This window comes from Quercus robur, chromosome 2 (assembly GCF_932294415.1).
Source record: "Quercus robur chromosome 2, dhQueRobu3.1, whole genome shotgun sequence".
NCBI lineage: Eukaryota > Viridiplantae > Streptophyta > Magnoliopsida > Fagales > Fagaceae > Quercus > Quercus robur.
Genome location: NC_065535.1, coordinates 76,026,064 through 76,034,792, shown reverse-complemented (window position 1 = coordinate 76,034,792; position 8,729 = coordinate 76,026,064).

Here is an 8,729-nt window from a genome sequence, read left to right as displayed (position 1 = left end):
TTTAGAGGTGACATTACAAGCCATATATAAATAATATAAATACCCATAATAATCATGTATGTGAAAATGTAATTTATTATCAAATAAAATCCATAAAATTGTTTTTGTGGGCATATAATTCTAACATAAACACCAAAAACTAGCGGTGATTCCTTCATATTAACAGCGCCTCCTAGCTGGAACAAAAATAGCAAATATTAAACTCATTTTCAAATATAGGTTTCATTTCTTTTTGTGTAAAACGTTTTGTTTAAAATAATATTGAACATTTTCCTATTTTTGGTGAAATCAGAACGTGCAAGTCAATAGAATAGTCTAGTTAAAAAAAAAAAAACAGACAACCACACATTAATGGACAAAAAATGAATTATGCTTTGCAAAAAATCATTTTCTGCCTCACATTATGTTATATGAGAAATAAAAAGGTCGTGCCTTCTCTTCTCTCTAGCATCTTTTGTATTTATTTATTTATTTTTCATGATTATCGGTGGTGCAATGACACTGTAGTAATTTTATTAAATACATTTCATTCCTTCATAATTTACTTATTCTATTTCTTTGTGCACTCGTAAATGAAGTGTTAATGATCTCCTTCATGAGCTTTTCACCTGTAATAAGCTAAAACTTCTAATACTCTAAGAGTTTGTTTGATTGAAGTGATGGAAAAGTAAGATAATAGGAAATAGGGAGGAGATAGAAAGTAAGAGGATAGAAAAGATTTTAATTTATTCCCCCATTTTGTGTTTGGTTTTGGGGAGAAAATGTGGAGAGATAGTAAATAAATAAATAAATTGTTTGGTTGAGAAAAAAAGTGAAAAAAATAGAAAAGGTAGTTTGTATAAATTAACTTACTCTTATGCCCTTACATAAAATATTGTAATTGTAGGGACACGATTTTAGTTGACCCGATCCTGGGTGGTCAAGTCTTGGCCCAAAAAGTCCCACACAATGAATTTTTGTAGAGTGTGGGCTAAAGAACTTGGTTCCAGTTGGCTTAAACGGTTTGTTGCATGGGTTCAAGAGATATAGAAACAAGGACAAAAAGAGGTAACAGTGAAAAGAGATCCTTCTCAAATGATATGGTCTCTAACTTAATTAATGGGCATAGACTTATGCAAATCCAATCTCTACAATGTTTTCTTCTCCCTTTTTCTTTGTTTTTTCGCCCCCCCTCTTGGGGGACTTTTACATATTATATAGTCCCCCTTCTATTATCTGGGCCTTATACTTGTTGATCATCCAAACCCCTACTTGAGCACCTGTCCCATCAGACACACTTATCAGTTCTTTGTGAGTTGCAATGACCAAGGTAGCACTATTCACGGGTCTTCTTTTCATTAATGCGGCCAGGAGAGTAGCTGTGGTGCATTTAATGTGGTGGTGGCAGCCTTTGCTGGGATATTTTGGGTTTCCTTTCTTTTTACGTGCTTGGAGGGAGGACTACAGTAGCTGGGACGCACCTTTGACCTGGATTTCGGAACGTCTGAGGAGGAATTACTCCTCGGACGTGTTCTCTTTGCTCCAGTGGGCTTGAGTAAGGATTCTGGGCCACGACGTCTCCTCGAACAGACTGGTCCTCGGACGGGCCCAGGGTCCAGCCAACTTATTATTCTGGGCCGGTCCCCATAGTATTTTTTTAATATTATATTACTCATTAAAATATTTTTTTTACTTATTCAAATCATATAATATATAATAAATATTGGGTTTAGAAGTCGTGGTTGCGCCAAGTGGCTATTCTCACTAATTAATAAATTAATTTTATATAAAAAAATCTTTATTTTGACTAAAAGATAAGATTTAACAATAATTTATAAAAATATTGAATTCTATTCATACTAAAAGTTTATTATTAAAAATTTTAAAAATTAAATCCACACAACTCACATTTTTGTTTATTTTCCCGAAGTATAATAAATTTTGGGCTTGCAAGCCGTGGTTAGGCTAAGTGGCTACGCTCACTAATTTAGTGAACTAATTATATATATTAAAAAAAAACCCACGTTTTAACTAAAGGATAAGATTTAACAATAATTTAAAATAAGATTTAACAATAATTTAAAATAAATTTAAATTTTATTCAAACTAAAAGTCTATTAGCAAAAATTTCTAAACTTAAATCCTACACAACCAAAGTTTTCACTTTTACTTTTTCCCTCAATTATAATAAAAGTTAGGTTAAGAAAACGTTGTTGGGTCAAGTGGCTACTCTCACTAATTAGTAAATTAATTTGATTAAAAAAAATAAAAATAGCTCACGTTTAAAAAAAAAAGATTTAAAAATAATTTAAAACAAATTTATATTCTATTCAAACTAAAATTATATTATCAAAAATTTCTAAACTTTAATAATAATTTAAAATTAAATTAAATTCTATTCAAACTAAAAGTTTGTTATAGAAAAATTTCTAAACTTAAATCTCACACAACTCACGCTTCTGTTTTTTGTTTTTTTTTGTAAATATAATAAAAAATGGACTTAGAAGCCATGGTTAGATCAAGTGACTACTCTCACTAATTAGTAAATTAATTTTATTAAAAATAAATAAAAAAATAGCCCAAGTTTTGACTAAAAGATAAGATTTAACAATAATTTAAAAAGAATTTAAATTTCATTCAAACTAAAAGTCTATTATCAAAAATTTCTAAACTTAAATCCTACACAACCCATGTTTTCTTTTTCCTCAAGTTGCATGATATTATAATAATTTAAAACAAATTTAAATTCTATTCAAACTAAAGGTTTATTAAAAAAAATAAACTTAAATCTCACATAACCCACACTTTTTTTCTTCCTCAAGTTGCATCTTATTAAATTAATATTTTATTAGTGTATTAAGCTACAAAACTCTTGACTAAGGATAAGATTTGATAATAATTTAATTTAGATAAAGTTTTAGAAATTTCAATTCTACTCACTAAAAGTTTATTATCAAACTTTTTAGAACTTATATATATTCAGCCATGAATTTTCGTGGTTGCACCAAGTGGGTACTCTCATTAATTAGTAAATTAATTATATATTTTTTGTTAGGATCTATTTCCTCAATTAAGGGATAATATTTAACAACGGTTTAAATTAGGTAAAATTTTATAATTTAAATTTCAACAAATTTAAATTCTATTCAAACTAAAAGTCTTTTATTAAAAATTTATAAATTTAAATCCCACACAAAAACCCACATTTTCTTTTCTAAAAAAAATTAAAAAAAAAAAAAAAAACTCACGTTTTGACAAAGGGATAAGATTTAACAATAATCACATTTTTTATTTTGTTTTTCTTTCCCTTAAGTTGCATGATTTAATAATAATTTAAAATAAATTTAAATTCTATTCAAACTAAAAGACTATTATAAAAAAGTTCTACACTTAAATCTCACACAATCCGCGCTTTTGCTTTGTTTTTTTTTTTTTCCTCAAGTTGAATCTTATTACATTAATATTTTATTAGGATATTAAGCTACAACGCTCTTGACTAAGGGATAAGATTTAACAAAAATTTAACGAACAAAGTTTAGCTACAAAATTTATTGTAGCCTAAGGCAAAAACTTCCTTTAAAATTTACAACATATTTTGAAAATCAAATCATTAGATTACATGTTCTTTATATTCTTGATCACATGTCAAATTCTGTGCCAATCGGATATTATTTACTACATGATCTATAAGGTTATATTTTATGTATAATTTTAAACTACAAAAAATTACATTTTAGACAATTTATTGGTGACAGAGCTATTGACCTTTAATTTTCTAAAAATTTTGCAAACATGGAGGGTATAAGAAGAAAATGTAATCCAAATGTGGATTTATCAAAATCCACCTCTAATAAAAAGATATTCATTTGTATTTTTTTTAGGTATAATTTTGTAACTAAACTTTATCCAAATTTAATTTAGATAAAAATTTATCATCTAAGTTTTAGAAATATAAATTCTACTCAAACTAAAAGTCTATTATTAAAATTTTCAGAACTTATATATATATATATTCAGCCATGGTTTTTCGACACAATCCTTCTTAACTAATAAGTCATCCCAATAATTAAATCCCATAGAATACACCCCACGTTGTTGTAATTTTGTTTTTCAAAATGCAATTTACTCTTATGTTTTAATCTAATAAATTCATCTTACTTATTGATCTCTACTTTTGAATTTGAGTACAGGTTATTATGCTAAAGGAAGTTTACTATAAAAAAACAAAATAATGGACACTCATTTAAGTTCTTGGTTCTCTTATGTAAGTTTTTATAATTTTTTTATATTCTCAATTTTTGAACTCTTTTGTATATATTTTGATTTTTAGTTTTGGTTATTGTATTTAATTTGTGAGTGTGTTGATTTTTTCAATTAAACTATCACTAGGAAAAAAATAGGTATTAAGGAATTATTTTGTTTATTATTATTTGTACTGGCTAGTGCATAAATTAAACATAACCCAAATAGGAATGATCAAACTCATTCCATATCTCATATTAAGAAATTAACACAAAGCATAAAGAGAATTTAAAAAAGAAAAGAAAAGAAGAGATAAACACTTATAAAGACTAAACTCTAAATAATCATAACTTAAAGTAATTTTTTATTAAAATTATTAACCTATTTTTTCTTTATTATTACTATTTATTTAATAATTTTTAAATTTTTTTTTTAACTTAAATATGAATTTTCATCAAATCATGTATCGTACGGGAATAATACTAATTATTATTAAAATTCCACATAGCAAGACTCGGCATTGGTGCCTATATTTCAGTGGGTCTGGTACTGAAACCTTTATAAGGGGAAAAAAAATTAATTCTGGTAAGTTGGTAGTTGTTAAGAGAAAAGGAGAAAAAAAAATTATGTTAAAAAGTCATGCATTGCTTTTACTACGAGAGTGAACTAACACTCTGTTTATTTCAATGTAAAATATTTTTACATTTTATAATATTTGTTTTAACGTAAAATATTTAGTCAAAATATTTTTAATCAACTATAACAATCAAAGTAAATTTGAGTAAAATGTTTTACACTTGAAATATTGATAAAACATTTTACACTTGCTACACTCTTCCCGATACCCTTGCCTCTTTCTCTCACTCTCACGTAGTTATACTTTCCCAATTTCTTCTCCATTACCCAACCCGCCATCAATTCGTTCTCTCCCACAAACAGACCACCAAGACACTCATCACCAGTCACCGTTCCAATCGTCGGCACCACCCATTACCGGCCTCACCTCCACCCATCACCAGCCTCACTTCCACCATGGTCAGCTCTATACACTGATTCTCAGGTTTGAACTTCCTGGGTTTTTTTTCGATATTTTCTACCTCCACCGATTTACCTCCATCGTCTCTACCTCCACCTTCAATAGCTCACTCATTGGCTTAAATTTTGTTTTACTTTTTGCTACATGGGGTTACTGATTTTATATTTTTAGTGTTGTGTGGGCTTATGGCTTACCAATCTTGATTTTAAGGCTAGGTCTGTGGATTTTTGTTGGGTGGCTGGGACATGGTGGTGGCTAGGATTGTGGGTTGCGATGGGTGGTTGATCGGCTATTTTTTCCCCCTTTCCAACACGTGGATTTGTGTGGTCGGTGGAGTGGAGATGGGTATTTTTTTTCCGATCTGTGGGTGGGGTGAGTGGTCAGTGTAGTGGTGGTGGGTTGGGTTTTGCCAATTTGTTAGTGGTTGCTTGGATTTGCTGGGATGTGAGATTTGGTGGTTGTGGGCAAAAAAAGTCTCATTAAGGTAGGGGTGTGCATGGATCGGATTGAGGGGATTTTTTGACTCAACCTACCATGGTGGGTCAAAAAAATTCAACCCAACCCATCACATAAGTCCAACCCAACCCACATGGATTGGGTTGAATCCATGGATTGGACAATTTTTTTATTACTATTATTATTAAATTGAGCAGAAAAAAATATATTACACTTGCCACATGAGTTGATAAACAAAATATACATTAATATATAAACTAATATTCCAACTTAGTTATAAACAAAATATTTTTAAGTATCTTTTTTTTTTTTTTTTTTTTTTTTTACAAGATAGAATTTCTACTCTAACCTAATCTAAGTGTGTATGTGTGTGAAGTTCCCTCCTGAAGACTTGAACCCCGGCCCTTGCCCCCCACACTCCACAAGTATTTATACTTGTGGAGTGACTATTGCACCAAGGGTGTGCAGTGGTAAATATTTTTAAGTATCCAACTGAGTTGATAAACAAAATATAAATGAACTAGTATCCTAATTCACTTATAAACAAAATATACATAAGTTCCTAACTCAGTTATAAACAAAATATATCTAAAATTTTAATAAAATTTTTATTAATTATATAATATATTTAAATAAATATTAAAAGAACTAATAGGATTTTATATTATATATGATAGTAGGAACTGAAGAAGTGCTCTACAGCTAGTTTTTTTTTTTTTTTTTTTTTTTTTTTTTTTTTTTTAAATTATTAAAAATATAATATATTTTAAACATATATTAAAATATGGGTGGGTCAGGTTGGGTTTGGCAGGTTTGTAATTTTATGGCCCAAACCCAACCCGACCCATTATTAAAAAAAAAAAAAAAGTGTAACCTAACCTAACCCACCAAGTCCTAAAAACTGACTCAACCTGACGGGTTGGGTTGGATCGAATCAGGTTTGACGAGTCGGCGAGTTTTCTACACACCCCTATATTGAGGTGTGAATAAGAAAACTCAAGTTTTCATTTTTGTGAAAGGAAAACTAGTGGGACCGTATCAAAATATTTTCTCACACCATAATGCCCTTTTGTGCAATGTACTGGCCCAACCGACGTTCAAACGGTTCAAATATTTTTGTCCTTTTAGTTTTTAGTTTTTTATTTTTTTTTTCATTGGCTTTATTATTTGGTTTTTTTTTTTTTTTTTTTTTGTGTTTTTTGTCATTAGTTTTCTTATTCGGTTTTGTCCTTTTATATTACCATCTGGTTTCGGTATTGTCTTGTTTTATTTATTTATTTTTTCTTTGGTTTTTGTTTTTGTTTTTTTTTTTTTTTTTTTTTTTTTACAAAGTTTAATTACAAAATTGGTTGTAACCTAAGATTACAGTCTTATTCGATATATATATATATATATATATAATTTTTTTTTTATTGAAGGTGAATTTTGACAAATCTACCATTAAATTACATCTTCTTATTCTATTCTTTATACTTGCAAAATTTTTAGAAAATTGAAGATCAATTGCTATGTTATCAATAAATTGTTTAAATTACAAGTGTTTGTAGTTTAAAATTATGCATAAAATATAAGCTAATAGGTTATATAATAAATAATATCCAATTGACAAAAATTTTTACATGTGTATTAAGAGTGTAAAGTATATGCAATTAAATGATTAGATTTTCAAAATATGTAATAATATCTATTTCATTGAGTAAAATTGTAGCTTTAAATTGCAACCAATTTTATAACTAAATTTTGTCATTTTTTTTTTTGGGTACTTCTCATTTCTGTTTTCTTTTCTCTTTTATTTATTATTTCGGGTTTGTTCATTTTTCTTTATTCTTAATATCTGGTTTTTTTTTTTTTTTTTGGCTAATTCTTTTTGTTATTTAACAAGGGCATGGAAGTAAATTTATACAAAAAATATTTTCTATCCACTCATTTTTTTCTCAACCAAACAAATGAATTTTCTATCCTCCCAAACAAATACATAATAGAGAAAACTAAATCTCTTATATCATTCCAGTTTTTAATCCATTTCCAATTTTTTGTCCTCTCACTTTCCACCCCTCCAACTAAATAGACCATAAGGACCATTGTTTTGGCTTTGTGGTTTTACAACCTCTAACACAAACTTTTGGGACTGAATGTTGAATGAAATAATGAAAAATTTATTATATCAAACACTTGGCATGAGTTCTTTGGGTTGTTCAAAGAAGCAAGAACAAAAGAAATCAAAGGAAGGTTTTTGGACCTAAAGCCAGGGGTTGTCTTTCCCTCACCATTAAGGATTATCAATGGGTTGGGTCGGGCCGGCCCGACCCATTTTTACTTGGCCCATGGGCATAATGGGTTATTAATTAGTTAACAGGCCAGGTCGTGCTAGGCCAAAAGAGAAAACTTTTGCCCATGAACCTGCCCATGGGCAATGCTCATTTTGTCTTTAGTGAGCTGGGCTATCGAGTTGGGCCTAATAGGCTACCCATGGGCTTGTATTAGCATATTATTTTATTATTTTTATAAGAAAAGAATCATTTTTTTTTATAAGGAAATAATCAATCTATTTTTTTAAAGGAAAGAATTAAAGAATTTAATACTTAATTACAAATTTTTTTACAGTCAAATCTATTTAATTTTTCACTTTGTTGATGGAAACCTATTTATTTATTAAGGCTTTAAATAGTTTTTATTTTATTTTTATCTTTAATAATAATAAAAAAAATGTCAAATGGTTAATTCAAATTTGCTAGACTACTAGAAAAATATATATTTAGTAAACTAAGTTTAGCACAATTATTTTGAGTATTTTAGTGGTTGAGGGTGTTCTCTTAAGAAATTCCTCTATAATATCTCAAGATCAATCCTTCTTATACTTTCTATATATTTTTGTTATGAATTATGAGTTATGGAGCTGGGCCAACGGGTTAGGCCAATGGGTTAGGCTATTGGGGCTAGCCCACTGGGTACCCATGGGCATAAAAACTAGCCCACGGCCTGACCCATTGGGCTAGTGGGCTACCCATGGACCTCA